Here is a 17,081-nt window from a genome sequence, read left to right as displayed (position 1 = left end):
TCCTGTAAAGATACCATTTTAATTTCCTGTTGCTCTACTTCCAATCCAGCTCCCTGAAAATTGTCTCCCTGAAAAAAATGACATATATATATATTTGGTTGATATATATCAAAAATACATATTTATATATATGGAGTAAATTGCAAAAAGTTTCTGCAAGGCATAATTTTAATTTTATTATAACACAAAGTTGCTATCATGATTTTCAATCTCAGATGATGGAAATAACAGTATCAAATGTGCTTAAATTTGATATTTTAGTAACATATTAATTCAGAGTAATTAGCTGATGACTGATAACCAAATGATTAAAGTTTTTTCAAGAGGGCCATGTACATCAATATTAGAGAAAGGCGTCTATGTGAAATTAACTTACTTCTTAGTACAGAGAACCAGGAATTTCTTTCTGAATTAATGGATATGTGTCAGTCTATATTTCCACAAGGTGGCTTGAAGTGAAAATCTGTTCAGCATTGAATTACAAATAATCACTCAGATTCCCTATTCCAGGCAGACATATACTTAGGAACACAGCATAACAGGCAGTATTATGGATCATTGTAACCCATAATAGATACATACTTCTACAAAATTTTGTACCTCTCTCTCCAGAAAACCAAGTTTTGTAACTGCTGACACCCAGGGATTACTAGCTAGCTCTGAAAATCATTCTCCTGGCTATCTCATTTTGCTATGTAACTTAAAAAATGAATTCTTATCGCTGACAATAATATAGGCAAGGAATTGAAGTCTTTTAATTTTAAGTGGCATAATACAAGCCACCTTACAAGGATAAGTTAACATGTAAGCATTGTTTTGTGAGTGCACCGTTCTGTTATTGAATTGGGATAAAAATTACTTGCTCACAGTCTTTAAGTTTCTTTGTTTATTTAGGAAACAGAACTTTGATTAGCTAGCAACTGCAGAAATCTGGCAAAAATAAAAAGGCGTAGATAGAGCAAAAAATTAATATACTTGTGTAACTGAGGAGACTACACATAAGCAAATCGATGAATAGTTAATTCTGTTAGATGTCATTTCAGAAGATAAATATCAAATGAATCAAGTTAGTGAAGTTATAGTTCTCATGAGAAATGTTAATACAAACCAGAGACAACATCTTGAAAGAATCAAAAATGAGTAAGTCCTTGCTAGGGTTACAGTCTATTTTATTTTTGTTCTATTTCCGAAATGTCCTCTTAAAATGGCTTTAACATAAGTACCATTTTCTACATTCAGTGATTCTAGTGTAAGAAGTAACTTTCTTTTTTTTTTTTTTAAGATTTATTTATTTGTATCACAAAGTCAGATATACAGAGAGGAGGAGAGACAGAGAGGAACATCTTCTGTCTGATGATTCACTCCCCAAGTGAGCCGCAATGGGCTGGTGCGCGCCGATCCAATGCCGGGAACCAGGAACCTCTTCCAGGTCTCCCACGTGGGTGCAGGGTCCCAAATCTTTGGACCGTCCTCGACTGCTTTCCCAGGCCACAAGCAGGGAGCTGGATGGGAAGTGGAGCTGCCTGGGATTAGAACCGGCGCCCACATGGGATCCCGGGGCATTCAAGGCGAGGACTTTAGCTGCTAGGCCACGCCGCCAGACCCTAAGAAGTAACTTATAACCTGAAGCCTTTCATTGGAATTCCATCCTTAATGCTTTAATGTTAATAAGCCAAAGGTAAAATAAGCTGTCAGATTTTTGTTACCGATTTAACATGATTTCTGTCTACAGTGATGAGTGCATCTCATATTTAAGATGAAGTGCTTTCATCTTAAAATCAAAAAATCAAAATCCATTAGCTTTTTTTAAATATATATTTTTATTATACTATTTATATATCTGAGGTGAAGGAGGATATTGAGGGAGAATCCCCACCCAGTCTCCCACCCGCCCAAAGTCCCAGATATGGGGCATGCTCTGAGATACTTGCTCAAGTGATTTTAATAGTCCTCCAGTTACGGATCGCTGCCAGTCACATCACTCCCAGCTCAATTAGGTCATTGAAGAAGCCACTGATTGTCACAGTCCATCATGGAGTCTTCATTTGCCCAGTATTTCGCTGCCCAATATTTAGCTGAGGTGGTTGATTGACCTGTTCCGTCCTCCATGCTCTCCTAGCCAGGGCTCTGAGTCCAGCAGTTCGATTGGGGAGATCACCAAAGAGACTTAGAGGTATTCCCAGATCAGATTCCCGCATGTTCCAGCTAGCACCAGTTCCGGCACAGTCCATCGCCACAATCAGTTGGTGGTTGCAATCGCTGGGCTGGCTCCGCTCTCAGTCCCGACTTGCACTGGAACCAAGGGTGTTGCAGTCCAGCCTGGTTCTGCCCAGGATGCACTCGACTCTTTCCTCAACCAGTGGGGGCTGCAGACCAGTCGGGGCGGCCCACAATAACCCCCACCAGGCCCGCCCCCCACCCTGGCCTGCCAGTATGCATAGCAGACTAGTCCAGTCTGTCCCGCTTCCCGTTTGGCTCCAGTACCTGTCAATGGGCATTGAAGCTTAGTTCCCTCCAACCAACTCAACTATCCAGCCCTCACGGATATTGCTGAGTGCCTCTCCTTCTAGCCACCCCAGCCCCTGTCCTAGTTTTCATGCCTTCCCGCGGGAGTAGTGACCCAAGAGGGCGAACCCCACCACTTCCCTCTTGGGTCTCTCTCAGCCCTGGTTTATGATCTCTTTGGGTGGTTTTGTGGTTTGACTTGACAGAATCAGCCCCCAGTGCCAGCTTCTGCCAGCTATCTGCGGTTAAGCCCAAACAACCTTCACCCACTCCAATTTATGCTAGAACCGGAAGGAATAATCAGCCCAACCTGGCTTTTCCCTGATCTAGTCCACATGCGGTGCTCAGGTGTTGCAGCCCTGCCCAGTCAGGTCTGTTCCCATCCCAGCCCACACTATCCAGTGAGAGTAGCTGTCCGGCGAGGGGACCAGCCCCTCCATTCCCCCACCGGCTCTGCCCTCTTCCTTCCTGGTTCTCACGCATGTTGGTTGGGTGCTGCATTCAAATCCAGTACAGGTAATCTCACCCTGGCATTCCATATCATGCACTAGTTTTTGTCGCGACCAAACCTGGCCCGACCCACACTCTCCTCTGGTGTTCGGGTTTGACAGTGGATGACATGAACTGATTCAGCCTGGTCCGCCCCTGACCCATGCCAAATGTATGCCAGTGGGAAACTTTCCATGGCCCATTCTGGGCTGTTTCCTATCATACTTCTTGCGCTTATTTTGCGCATACCAGGGGGTCCATGAGCCAGCCCTTCTCAGTTCACCTTCTGTCCTAGCAGGAACAGTGGCTTTTCATGGCTGGCTTTCATCCCACTCTGGTTCCCGTTGCTGGATGTTTCAGCCCAGCCATGGCTCGTCCATACCCATGTATAGCTCACACATGGCTCAGTAGGGGATTGAGACCTAGCCAAGTCAGTCCCACATCCACCCTGGTTCCCCAGGACACCAGATGGTGCTGGGGTCTGGCCCGGCCCGGTGCATCCAATCCCAGCCATATTAGTGCCATGGGAGACTACAACTGTTTCCTAGTTAGAACGCAGCCCCCATTCCAGCATACGTGCCCCTTGGTGGGAACCTCAACCCAGATATGGTGTCCCCCCAGCTGTCCAACTTGGCCTGCTCCTAGCTGCAGATCACGCACCCAACAGTGGCTGTTCTGACTCAGCTTGTCTCAGGACCTCTCCTGTCCTGGCCTCTGCCCCAGACACCGTGGCCCAGAATCCACGACTAAAGTAGACCTGCAGATGCAAGCGCAGAGTTACATGTCCCTATCACTGGCAATCACCAGGAATTCATGTTTCACCTATACTAAAGTTGGCCTAATTCATGAGTGTCCCTGAGCAGCTATTACAAATCATAAAAGCCCCAGAGCTCGCCGCTGGGCGGCCAGCAGGCAGAGCCTGGCACCAGTTGCTGCACTGGCCTCCCAAAGCAAGGGCTCATCCACCTCCTTGCGGGGTGGTTTTGGCCTGAACCCTTAGCTGGATTCCGTTTAGCAGAGACGCCTCCCTGCAGCTGCCACCCTGCGAAGTGTTCAGTCCATCCCCTGCCCCAAGAATGGAATCCGCCCTAACTTGTCCTGCCTCCATGGCAGCAGGACAGAGCCAGATTAGTCCAGCTCCCAAATTGCCCTCATGGTTTGCGAACGAACTGGGGTCCGCTTACCAGAGGGATCCATTAGCTTTTTAAAAAGATGGAAGTAAGTAATTAAATTAAATATTAATGGAGACTGCGAGAAATATGCTTTTATTTTTTCATTCTTTCATGGTTTTCTTTTCTTTTTTTAAGAGATTAATCTATTTTTATTACAAAGTCAGATATACAGAGAGGAGGAGAGACAGAGAGGAAGATCTTCCGTCCGATGTTTCACTCCCCAAGTGACCACAACGGCCGGTGCTGTGCCAATCTGAAGCCAGGAGCCAGGAACTTCCTCCAAGTCTCCCACGCGGGTGCAGGATCCCAAAGCTTTGGACCGTCCTTGACTGCTTTCCCAGGCCACAAGCAGGGAGCTGGATGGAAAGTGGAGCTGCCGGGACTAGAACCTGCGCCCATATGGGATCCCGGCGCGTTCAAGGTGAGGACTTCAGCTGCTAGGCCATGCCACTGGGCCCCATGGTTTTCTAATCATATATAACTAGCATATATTATTTATAATGATAATGAGCAAACACTTCAACCAAAAATTAATAAGTTAAAGGTCATTTTTATTTCTAAGTACTTTTATTTATGTTCTGATACTCTGAGTCAAATATTAGAGTATCACAGTTCTCATTACGTGGTACTCTGTGATTCTATATGAAGAATAAAACTGAAGATAATATTATAGTATGTATAGAATAGCAAACTGGATTTATGATAACAGACATATCTAACCAATTTTTATCCCTTATCTTTAATCTCTGTTATTCCAAAATTTGTTCAGCATGCTCTTAGGAAGGGGCCAGGTACTAAGGCTTTCTCCATTTATTTTGAGTTGATTTAAGGCCTACGAAAATAAGTCTATATGAAAATACAGTTTTATTGCAACACAGTCACATCAGCTGCTTTATTCTCCTAATGCCCAAAAAGCTGGGACTGGGCAAAAATGAAGGCAAGATTCCGGAATTCAATCTAAGTTTCCCCTGTGGGTGGTGGAAACTTAATTAGGTGAACCATTGTTACTTCCAGACACAGATTCTATATTATAAGAAGCTGGTTCTCCCTGTAACACACTTTATATGTAGGCCAACAGGTGTTGTAGCCCTGCTCAGCCTGGTCCACCCCAACCCAGTTCTCACATTCACCAATGGGAACAGTGGCCCCGAGAACCCATGCTGCCCCTCTGCTGGGTGCACACTCCTCTTCACCCTGGAACCAGATGCACATGTGCTGGTGGGTGCTGTGGTCTAGTCCTAACTAAAGTTTTCCTTACCACTTTTGTAAGTGTCAGAATACATGTTTCACAGTTATTATACTATAATGTACACAGGATCAGACTCATCAATGACCTCTAGATTTCTCACTGAAGGACTTCAGTGTGTACCTTTGTGATCTGTGTCTTCACAAGCCATTTATTCTAGCAGTTAAGTCTCCACTTGAAGTTTCCACATACATATCATAGTGCCTAGATCCAGTTCTGCATCTGCAACCCATTTCAAATTCTGGAAGGGAAAAGGTGATTTTATAGGTAACTGTGCTCTTGTCTCTCTGTGGGAAACCTAAATTGAGTTCCAGACTTTTGGTTTGGTCTGACCACAACTGCTGTGAGAAATGAATTGGCGGGGTCAAATTTCATTCTCTTTCTCCTTTTCTTTCAGTTTTTTTTTAAACATTTATTTTATTTTTATTGCAAAGTCAGATATACAGAGAGGAAGAGACAAAGAGGAAGATCGTCCATCCGATGATTCACATCCCAAATGACAACAACGGCTGGAGCTGAGCCTATCCAAAGCAAGGAGCCAGGAGCCTCCTCCAGGTCTCCATGTGGGTGCAGGTTTCCAAGACTATGGACTGTGGCTGCTAGGCCACTGCACTGAGCCATCAAAAAAAATTTTTTTTTAAGTAGTATGTCACTGTGCCATATTGTGGGGAAATAGGTTTTAAATTTCTCAATTATGTCTTGACTTTACTTGGGTCTACTAATGAAATATATAAGAATACTAGAAATATATAAGAATATAAATGTTTACAATTACGAAATGGTATACTTTACCCCAAAAAATGCACAACAGAAGACAGAGAAATAAATTTCCTCATACACTTCAATTGTGAATTTCCTCATACACTTCAAGACAACATAAAAATATATTTAATTTTTCAGTTTTCTTTTACTCTTTGGTACTTACCTCATATGCTGTAAAACAATTTACAAACATTGGAGATAGTGGGCAACTTACTTAACTACATGTTTGCTTAAAAGTGGTTTATATTTATTTATTTATTTAGTAGATACTCATTAAGTGTCTATAAAATTTTTAAGCAAAGCACCCAGGTACTCATACATATAAACCTTATATTTGGATCTACTTATTTTGTGTGATATAAAGAAGCTAAACATATTCTCTATAAAAGTGTTCCTCTTCACATATTGAAAAATCATAACGTGCTAAGCCTGTAATGTCAGTGTCCCATGTAGGCTTCAGTATGCCATACCAGTGCCACTTTGAGTCCTGGCTACTCCACTTTCAGCCCATCTCCCTGACCATGCCATGCGTGTGGGAAAGCAGTAGAAGATGGCCCAAGTATTTGGGTCCCAACACTTACGTGGGCAATCAGGAAGACATTTCTGGATTTGGCTTGATTTACTCCAGGCATTGCAGTTTTCTGGGTACTGAACGGGGTGATGAACTGTTTTCTCTTGTTCTCTCTCTTGCTCTCTCTCTCTCTGTGCATGTAGGAGTGGGATGAACATGTGTGCCTCTTCTCTCTGTAACTCTGAGTTTCAAACAAAAATAAACAAATATTTAAAATATTGCGAGAGTTAACATAAAACTTTGCAATATACGCTTAGAATATTTTTCAGTATAATACAGAATGTTGATGTGACAAACATTTTACAATTGGGTACTTCTTAGTTTTCCTTGTTTAACAAAGTTAATTAAATATTATAATCAATATATAAATGAAATGCTATTAGGAACTGGGAAGGCGAAGGGCAACGACTTTGTATGTAAGGTATGAAAGGAATATGAGATGTGGTCATGCAAACCGGTAGTTGTGAAAGCCTAGCTCAACATGAGCCACACTCTAGCCTGGATCCTGCATATGCCAAGGGACCAAGATTATCCTGACCCTGACCAGACCACCCCCCTCTAGAAACACCTCACACACTTGCTGACAGGTGGAGCTACCTTGCCCTGCCTGCCCACCACCCAGACCTGAATCACATGCTCACCAGTGAGAGTTATGTCCTACCAGGGTAGTTTTCCAGTTCCCGCACCAGGCCCACTCCTAAACCCAGATTGCTCTTGTGCTTGCAGGTGTTAGGCCCCTCCATCCCAGCCTTTGTATGAGCTGGTGGATGTTGAACCCCTGCTTGCCACACACCTTATTTTTGGGTGCACTTGTTGGTGTTGTTGTCTGGATTGCCTGACCTGTTCTCAAACTCAGCACCCAAAAGTGTTGGACAATTCAATGGTCATGCCCGCCGTCATCCCCAGACGTTAAGCTAACCAATGGAAATTACAGTTCTACTTGAGTGAGCCCTCATATCCTCCAAAGAATGTGCCCCTAGACCTCTCATGTGCTAGTTAGTACAATAGCCCAGCCTAACGCAACCCCATCTCTTGTTCTGGCACTCACTGGCAAGTACAGTGATCTAGTCTTGCCAGGAAGGCGTTAACCCTAGCTACTAGCTTTAATGTGTGTCAGTGGGTAATGGTCTTTGGCAGCCCATACTAACTAGTCCAGCTCAGGTCTTCCACATGAGCTTGTGCATTGGTCTGACCCATAAATATTCTCTGGCCTCTCCCCTTCAAGCCACCCAGACTCAGCCCCCTTGGGAGTTCCTCATAATTCATTCCTCACCTGCAACACACTCCCTCAGTAGTCCCAATCCCCTCCTATCCCCTTGCCAGTTTTCCTGACCAACCCACAGTCCTTGTACCCTGGAAGTCATGGTTTCCTTAGCCAAGGCTTTGGGCATCTCTTACAAGTACTGACTTGGGACTGTATCCCTCCACACACCTAAGATACAGGTCCATTCAATGTTCCCCAAGCCTAGTCACCAGCCCACTATGTCGGCATGCTAATCTGGGGCTCTTCCTTCCCCACCTCATCCCAACCCTGGACCTAGCATCTGGGGAAATAGCCAGGCTCTCTCTTCCTGTCTGGACATGAACTCTCAGGTCTTCACATGCTCCCCACCAGCACTATCCCTCTGCCCCCTGCAAGCCTACATTCCCAGGCACCCATAAGCTACTGCCACCGGCATAGGAATAATCACTAGTCTCCATTTTATTAGCTTTGCAATGGAATTTCATCAGGCATTTGAAGACATTTTTCATCCACAGGTAGCTTTTGTTTTGCATATAGTCATGTTGCTCTGAAGTGCTTGCCATTAATGCTTCAAAAACAAACCAAAGCACCTACCACTGCGCTTTATTTTTCATTTTTAAAACTAGAAATGTTTCCAATTTAAGCACATGAATGTTTGCATTATATAGCAACTGTGTTCTACTACCATGTACCCACAGGTGGTTCCACTTGTTCTTCATGAGTTCAAGGAAAGAGATCATTCCTCAAGCAAGGAGACTGACAAAAATTCTCTCTTTAACCAAACTTTTGAAAAATTTATCTGAGCCATATTTTCAAGTTAGACTTCATCTTTGAAACTTCTCTTCAGCGCAGATAGCCAAATTGTCTAAAGAATCCAAGGTAGTTCAGAGGAAGTCCTTTAACCATCATACTTAATCAATTTGACATACCTTCAGTATGAAATTTATTATGCCAGTTTAGCAATCACAACTCTACTCGATACTTTTCCATCCATGCTCCTAATTTGATTCTTTCGTTAGAAATCCAGAGGTTGAGCCTGATCCTTCTTCTCTATGATAGTAAAACTGAGAACTATTACAAATAGCTCTCAATAAAGCCACAGTTTTAAAAGTGCCAGAATGATTTTTCTTTTTAAAAAATACAAAATAGCAGCATGCTAAAAATAAAACTTTCTACTCAATTCATCTTGAATGAGAACAAATAAAGTTAAAATTTGAATAATTTTATATTTTTCCTTCTTATTCCAATTCACAGGAATTGTGTATACTTTCCAATGTCATATGAAATCAAGGAACACATTTGCTAAATATTTTTTAAAGATTTATTTTCTTTTATTGGAAAGGCAGATTATGGAGAGAAGAAAAGACAAAGAGAAAGATCACTAGTGCCCATGTGGGATCCAGGCTCATTCAAGGCTAGGATTTAGTCAACGAGACATTGCATCGTGCCCTTCCCAAATAATTTGAGTGATTTTAGAAATATTGTTTTTAGAATTAAAAGTTTATCACACAGTATAAAATGTTCATCAGAAAAAGCAGAGAAGAGCAAAATTTATGATAAATCTAAATGTTCTTGACACAGAAACCTCATAAGATAAAGGCAGGATCCAGCCTCTTGTCTTCTTTAGACCAAAGTGTCCTTACTGTTTAATAAAAGGGATCCATCAAATTGAGGAAGTGACAGTGCCGACCTGACGAGGTTCTAGTTATTGGGTTCAAGGTGTTATCTGCTTCTCCAATAGATAAGAAAGCTGATAGCTAATATTGTGCTTGAGTAGTTTGTGTAAGGGACTTCCAGGTCTGGACAGAATTTTAATTGCCACCTATCTGCACCCCTCAACTTGGAGCCCACCTTGTCATTATAAATTTCCTAAGCAGCACAGTATCACCGACTAATCACAGGAATGTTGTGAACACCACTCCCCAGTAAGGTAGTTGGACACTAGCTGATCAATACTCCTCTAAACCCCAATTACAAACTATTATATTGTTCATCTCTAACTCTTCAGGGATCCTGCGAATTAAGCTGTCCAGATTTTTGCTCAGTGTTTTGCAGATAACACCTATTTTCTTTCTGATTTTTTTTCACATACAGAATAAGCCAACCCAGATTGGGGATTCTATAGCAACACGCAGAACTAATTTGGGGTGCTGTTCTTCAGCAATCTGCCTGGTGTCATCAGAAAAATAGTATAGGCAGTGAATGTCATTTTTTTTTATTTTTTTAAAAGTATTTTTTGCAAATTGTACAGCATTTTCATAGACTTGCTTTAAAGTTTTACTACCATATCCCCTCCTCTCTCTGTTCTCTTTCATCCTCCTCAGTGAATCTGTCACATCTTAGGTTTTGGTAAACTGTATTCCTCTGTTATCTTTTTGTCTTTCACACTATTATTGGTGACTTGTAGACTTACTTTCGTGTTTCCCGACCCTTTCTCAGACAAGTGCCTTTTTCTTCCGTTCTTCCTTCTGTCCTTAATTTATTTTTTGCTTTTAATTGAACACATAAGCATTTATTGTAGGAAAGAGAAAACAGAGAGGAGGGGGAAGTGGTAGATAAAATGTCAAAGCAAGCCTATGAAACTACTATACAATTTGCAAAATATATTTTTCAAAATTAAAAAAAGTGACGTGCACTGTGTTATACTATTTTTCTCCTCTTAACTTCATAATAGGGATATAAGAAACTTTACATTGGCTACTTCAAGCACTTTGAATGCACAGTGCACTAAAAGAATAACGTTTCTCTTTGGCCCAGCGCAATGGTTTAGCAGCTAATTTCTTGACTTGCATGCAGCAGGATCCCTTATGGTCACCAGTTTGTGTCCTGGCTGCTCCATTTTCCACCCAGCTCCCTGCCTGTGGCCTGCTAAAGCAGTGGAGGACAACCCAAACCCTTGGGACCCTGCAATTGCATGGGAGACCTGGAGGAAACTCCTGTCTCCTGGCTTTGGATCAGCTCAATTCCTGCCATGTTGGCCATTTGGGCAGTCACTTAGCATACGAAAGATCTTACTCTCTGTCTTCCTCTTTGTATATCTGACTTTCCAATAAAGTAAGTAAGTAAGTAAGTAAATAAATAAATAAATCTTAAAAAAACAAGCAAATATTCTGGAGATCAGCCCTCTATCACCTATGTCGTGCGCGAAGATCTTCTCCCATTCTGTGGGTTGCCTTTTTACTTTGTTGATTGTTTCTCTAGCTGTACAGAAGCTTCTTAGTTTGATGAGGTCCCAATTGTTTATTTTGGTCTTGATTTCTACTGCATTTGGAGTCTTTTTTAGGAAGTGAGGGCCTACCCCTAAGTGTTCCAGTGTGTTTCCAACATTTTCTTCCAAAAGTTTGAAGGTTTCTGGATGTAGGTTTAGATCTGTTATCCATTTAGATCTGATCTTAGTGTATGGTGAGAGATGTGGATCTATTTTTTTCTTTCTGCAGGCTATTAACCAGTTGTCCCAACAGCATTTATTGAACAGACCTTCCCATTTGCCTGGATTGTCGTTTGTCTTTTTGTCAAAGATTATTTGGCTGTATCTGTGTGGGTTTCCTTCTGGTGTTTCTATTCTGCTCCATTGATCTTCCTCTCTATCTTTGTGCCAGTACCACGCTGTTTTGATAGCCACTGCCCTATAGTATGTCCAGAGGTCCGGAACTGTGATTCCCCCTGCTAACTTCCTGTTCTTCAGGATGGTTCTAGCTATAGGTGATAGAGGGTTGATCTCCAGAATATACAAAGAGCTACAAAACAACCAAAATGTCAAAACAAACAAGCCACTCAAGAAATGGGCACGGGAAATGGGCAAACACTTCACAAAGGAACAAACCCAAATGGCAAATAAACATATGAAAAAATGCTCAAGTTCCCTGGCAATAAGGGAAATCCAAATTAAAACATCAATGAGGTACCACCTAACGCCAGTAAGACTGGCCCACATGAATAAAAGCACCAACAACACTTGTTGGCGAGGTTGCGGGGAAAAGGGATCCCTACTCCACTGCTGGTGGGGCTGCAGGCTGGTACAGCCTCTATGGAAATCAGTATGGAGAATATTCAAACAACTCAAATTCAACATACCGTATGATCCAGCAATAGCACTCCTAGGAATATATCCAGAACAATTGTTTTATGAGAAACCAACATGCACTCCTATGCTCATAGCAGCACAATCAGTAATTGCAAAAACATGGAAGCAACCAAAATGCCCATCAACAGAGGATTGGATAAGAAAGCTATGGTTCATCTACTCCATGGAATACTACTCAGCTATTAAAAAAAACAAAATGCAGTTCTTTGTGGCCAAATGGGCCAAACTGGAAACCATAATACTAAGGGAAATGAGCCAATCCCAAAAGGTTAAATACCACATGTTTGCCTTAATTTAAGATGATATGATGTTATGTATAACATGTTATGTTTTGAATGTTATATGTTGTGTATAAACTAAATTGAAGTATAGGTGAGGTGGTCACAGAAGGTGGCTGGGAACTCGCATTTACTTTTAACATATTGGTTACTCATTACTATGTCAATTAATTCCATAATGATGTAAATTTTTGCTGATGGTATGTTGGAGCTTTCAATTGACTGGGATAATACTCTGCTAGCTCTGTCTTCAGACCAGAGAGGGTATACCTAAGAAGCCGTTGAACTTGACTGGACAATAAGATGCTGGACTCTATGTTTGGTATATGCTTGCAATGGGGGAATCTCAACTGAACTTGAGCTGTGGTTAGGCAACAAGGTGGAGGAATCCACCATGGTGGGAGGGTTTGGGGAGGGGTGGGAGAACCCAAGTATCTATGTAACTGTGTCACATAATACAATGTAATTAATGAAGTTAAATAATAATAAAAAAATTAAAAAAAAGAAAGTAAATTAAAAAAAAAAAACAAGCAAATAAACCAACAATTTCAATGAGGTAAAATAGATAAATGAGCTGTATTTATAAATGTGGAGTATTTATAATATTTGCTTAAATCAAGGAGACAAAGATTCTCTTATTTTCTTCCTGGAGTTTATAATTTCAGGGTTTACATGTTTTTAGTTTTTTTCTTCATTTGAAAGGAAGAGTTGGAGAGAAGAGGAGGGGGAGAGAAAAAGAGGGAGGGAGAAAGAGAGAGAGAGAGAGAGAGAGAGAGAGAGAGAGAGAGAGAGAGAGAACCATCTATAGGTTCACTCCCCAAATGATAGCAAAAACTGACTATGCCAGGCCAAAGCCAGGAGCAGGAATCCAGACCTTCTTCTTGGTCTCCCAGGTGAGTCCTGGGGCCTCAGCTTGTATTCATCTTCTGCTATATTCCCAGGTACAATAGCAGGGAGCTATATCAGAAATGAAACAACTGGATCTCCAACTGATTCCAATAAGAGATGCGAGCATCACAGGTAGCAGCTTAATTTGCTACACTACAACATCTGTTTTGGAACAATTTTCATATGTGTGATACGAATTGATGAAATTTCATAGTATTTGTAAAAAAGTATTGTATTACTGCATTATAATTTGCTTACAAAATTTCTCCACTTAATTTCCCTTAAACCTTTGTATAAATCAATTGTGTCTATATTTGTAAGAATATATCTGCCCCACCTTTTTAAATAGACCTATTTTTCTGTATTTAACCCAATAATTTAAATTCATTACTGATTTATTAAATTTTCTATTTTTTATTCAGCTTAAGTAATACACATTTTTAGCAATTTGTCAACTCTCTATTATCCTATTGTTAAACAATTGCTATGACATCATATTATGATGATTTTTGCTCCTGTAAGATAATGAAATTCTGTTTTACACTTATGATTCTGGTAGCTTATTCTTCTTTCTTAGTTTATCCAGGAAAAGGACTTCAAAATTCCCTGATGTTTTTCAGAATTAAACCTTAATTTCAACAAATGTCTCTATCTTTCTATTGCTTATGTTTTCTCTGCCCTCATCCTTATGTTTCCATTGATTAACTCCAAATTTAACTTTGTCTCTATTATTTTTAAATTAATCTTTATTTTGATGCCATTGTAAATCCATATACAGTTTTAAGGAATAATGATGAGCGTCCATGTACTCATTATAGTATTCCTCCCAGTGGTAACATCTTGTAAAACTTCAGTGTATTGTCACAACCATATTATCACAATACTGATATTGATGCAGTCAAGACACAGATGTTTTTACCACTGCTAGAATGTTTTAGATTACCTTTTAGAGTAATATCTGCTTTCTTTCCACTTGTATCATGCTTCATAACTCCTGAAAATGAATAAACTGTTTTCCATTTTTACGGTTTGTCATTTCAAGGATGTCTCAAAAAAAAATGTAGTCATCGAGTGCTTCTCATTTTTATCCATGTTGTTGAACATATGATATGTTCAATTGCTTTCAAATCTTAAGCATTTTTCAGTTGGAAAGAATGCATCAATTATTCTTATCACATTTATAGAAAGACATCTGGATGTCTTCCAGTGTGGTACTACCATGGACAAAGTCACAGCAAACATTCATATACATATGTAATGGAAACATTACTCTTTAGATTTCTGCATGAATGTCCAGGAGTATATCTGATGGGTCATACAGCACTTAGTTACATGCTCAATTTTCAAAGAAACAGCCAGATTTTCCAAAGTGGGGAAACTGTTTTATGTCCCAATCAGCAATGCCTGAATATTCAACTTTATTACAACTTTGGCAGCATTTGATGTCACTGTTTTTTGATTTAGTCATTCTGTGTAGACTAACTTCTAATGGTTTCAATTTGCATTTTTGTTGAACTTATTTTCTCGGTAAATTACTTGTTCAGTGTTCATCTTTCTGATTAAAGTCTCATGTTTTTTGCTTATTCATAATAACGTTGAAATTTTATGTATTTTTATTTATTTATTTTTATTATTTTATGACACATAGGCTCTCAGATTTCCCCTCCCCTCTTCCCAAAATCCAAACATCCCACAGATATCCTCTATCTTATTACAATAGTATAGCTCTTCATAAGCAGTCGTAAGTACATCACTCTGCTATTTAAATGTATCCTGACATAGTAGGTATGGACAATGGAATACAGTCCAGCATCCTATTGTCAACACATATTTAACAGGTTCATTGGGAGTCCATCTTTGATTTGGAAGTAGATATGCATATAACATTGTATCTTCTCATCTGTATGTGATAGTCCCTCTTACACAGTTACTATACATCTACTTACATGAAAGTCATAAAACAAAATTAACAATAGAATGAAAAATAGAATGTTTACAACTTGAAGTTAAATGACACAGTGCTGAATGACCAGCATGTCACGGAAGAAATGAAAAGGAAAATTAAATAACTTCCTGAAGAAAATGATCCTACTCTATAACCTATGAGTCACTGAAGAAATTAATAAGAAAAAAATCATGTTGAATTTTTGTATTTGGATGCTTATGCTAGATACTATTCATTGTCGTTATATAGCTTATAAATATTTTGCCTCACACTATGTTTTTGAAGTCTGCTGTGTTTTTTAAAGAGCAGACACATTTCAGTTTAACAAAGGTCAAGTTGTCAGATTTGGTTTTTTATACACCATGTTTTAAGTTGCAAGTATAAAATTTTGTTGTGTTGTGTTTTATTAGGTTAACCTTAGACACTTGAACATCTCTCCCTTCCTTTTAGAAAAATTCTGCTGAGTCTTACTTCATGGTCTTTCATAACAACTCTGAGATGAAATGTTCTGTACATATCAGTTATCCATTTGGTCCCTGATGAAGATTGTCCCTGTTGTTTGTTGGTTTTCTACAAAGATAAGCTATCAATTGAAGAAAGTGGGTGTTGAAGTTCCCAAATATTATTGTATTGGATTCTATGTGTCGCTTTAGCTCTATTAACATCTATTAGCATTTATTCTAAATAGCCAGGTCCACTTGATTTGGATGCATATATATTTACTATTGCCACCACTTCCTGTAGAATGGATTCCTTAATCATTACATAATGCTTGTTTTTGCCCTTTTTTTCTTTTTTTAAATTGTACTTCTTTTTATTATTATTTTATGATACAGTTCCATAGGCCCTAGGATTTCCCTTATCACCTCCCCATTCACTCCCCACCCCCACTGAGTTCCCCTAATCATTAGTATAAGTTCTTCATAAACAACCATGTGTCCATCATTGCATGCATGGACAATGGCAGAGTCTAGCATCCTATTGTCAAAATATGGTAAATAGTTTCATTGGAAGTCCATCTTTGTCTGGAAGTAGAGATGTATACTGAATTGTATCCTCACATCTGGATATGATAGTCTGCATTACACAGCTGCTGTACATCCCCTTAAATGAAAATCCACAATTAAAAATCAACAACAGGAAGAAAAATAAAAATTTACAATGTCATGAAGTAAAATTACATGCTGCAAGATATGAAAATCTTGATTACACAGTTACTATGCATAGCCTTAAACTAAAAGCAACAAGACAAAATCAACATCTGGAAGAAAAAAAGAAATTAACAACACCATGATGTTATAACATGCTACTGGATGACTAATGTGTCGCTAAAGAAATGAAAAAATCAAGACCCTTCTTGAAGAAAATGATGCTTGTGTATGATCTATGAGTAAGTGAAAAATTTAATGAGAAGAAAGTGTTTGAAGAGGTAAAAACTAACAAAAATAAATTCAAAATCTGTGAGCTAGAGTTTCTACTGATCTTTGTTGGTGAAATATGTATCCTGTAGGCAACAAATAGATGGGTTTTTCTTTTTAATCCAGTCTACAAATCTCTGATGTATGATTGATGAGTTTAATCCATTTACATTCAGGGTTAATATAAATGGGTGGCAGTTTGGTCCTATCGTTTTAGCAATGGGTTGATCACTGATTTAGTCTTCGATTGTTATTTTACTGGGATGTTCCTTGCATTTGGCTTTGGTGGGCGCTATTCCTTTTCTCTGTCAAGAAAACATCTGTAAGTATCACTTGTAGGGCAGGTTTAAAAGACATATTATTTTAACTTTTCCTTACTGTGGAAGACTTTTTTTTTTTCATTTTCAAAGACAAAGGAAACCTTTTCTGGGTATGTTATCCTGGGCTGACAATTTTTTGCTTTTAGAATCTGGACCACGT

The sequence above is a fragment of the Ochotona princeps genome, chromosome X (assembly GCF_030435755.1).
Source record: "Ochotona princeps isolate mOchPri1 chromosome X, mOchPri1.hap1, whole genome shotgun sequence".
NCBI classification, from domain to species: Eukaryota; Metazoa; Chordata; class Mammalia; order Lagomorpha; family Ochotonidae; genus Ochotona; species Ochotona princeps.
Note: the sequence above shows the minus strand (reverse complement) of the source record.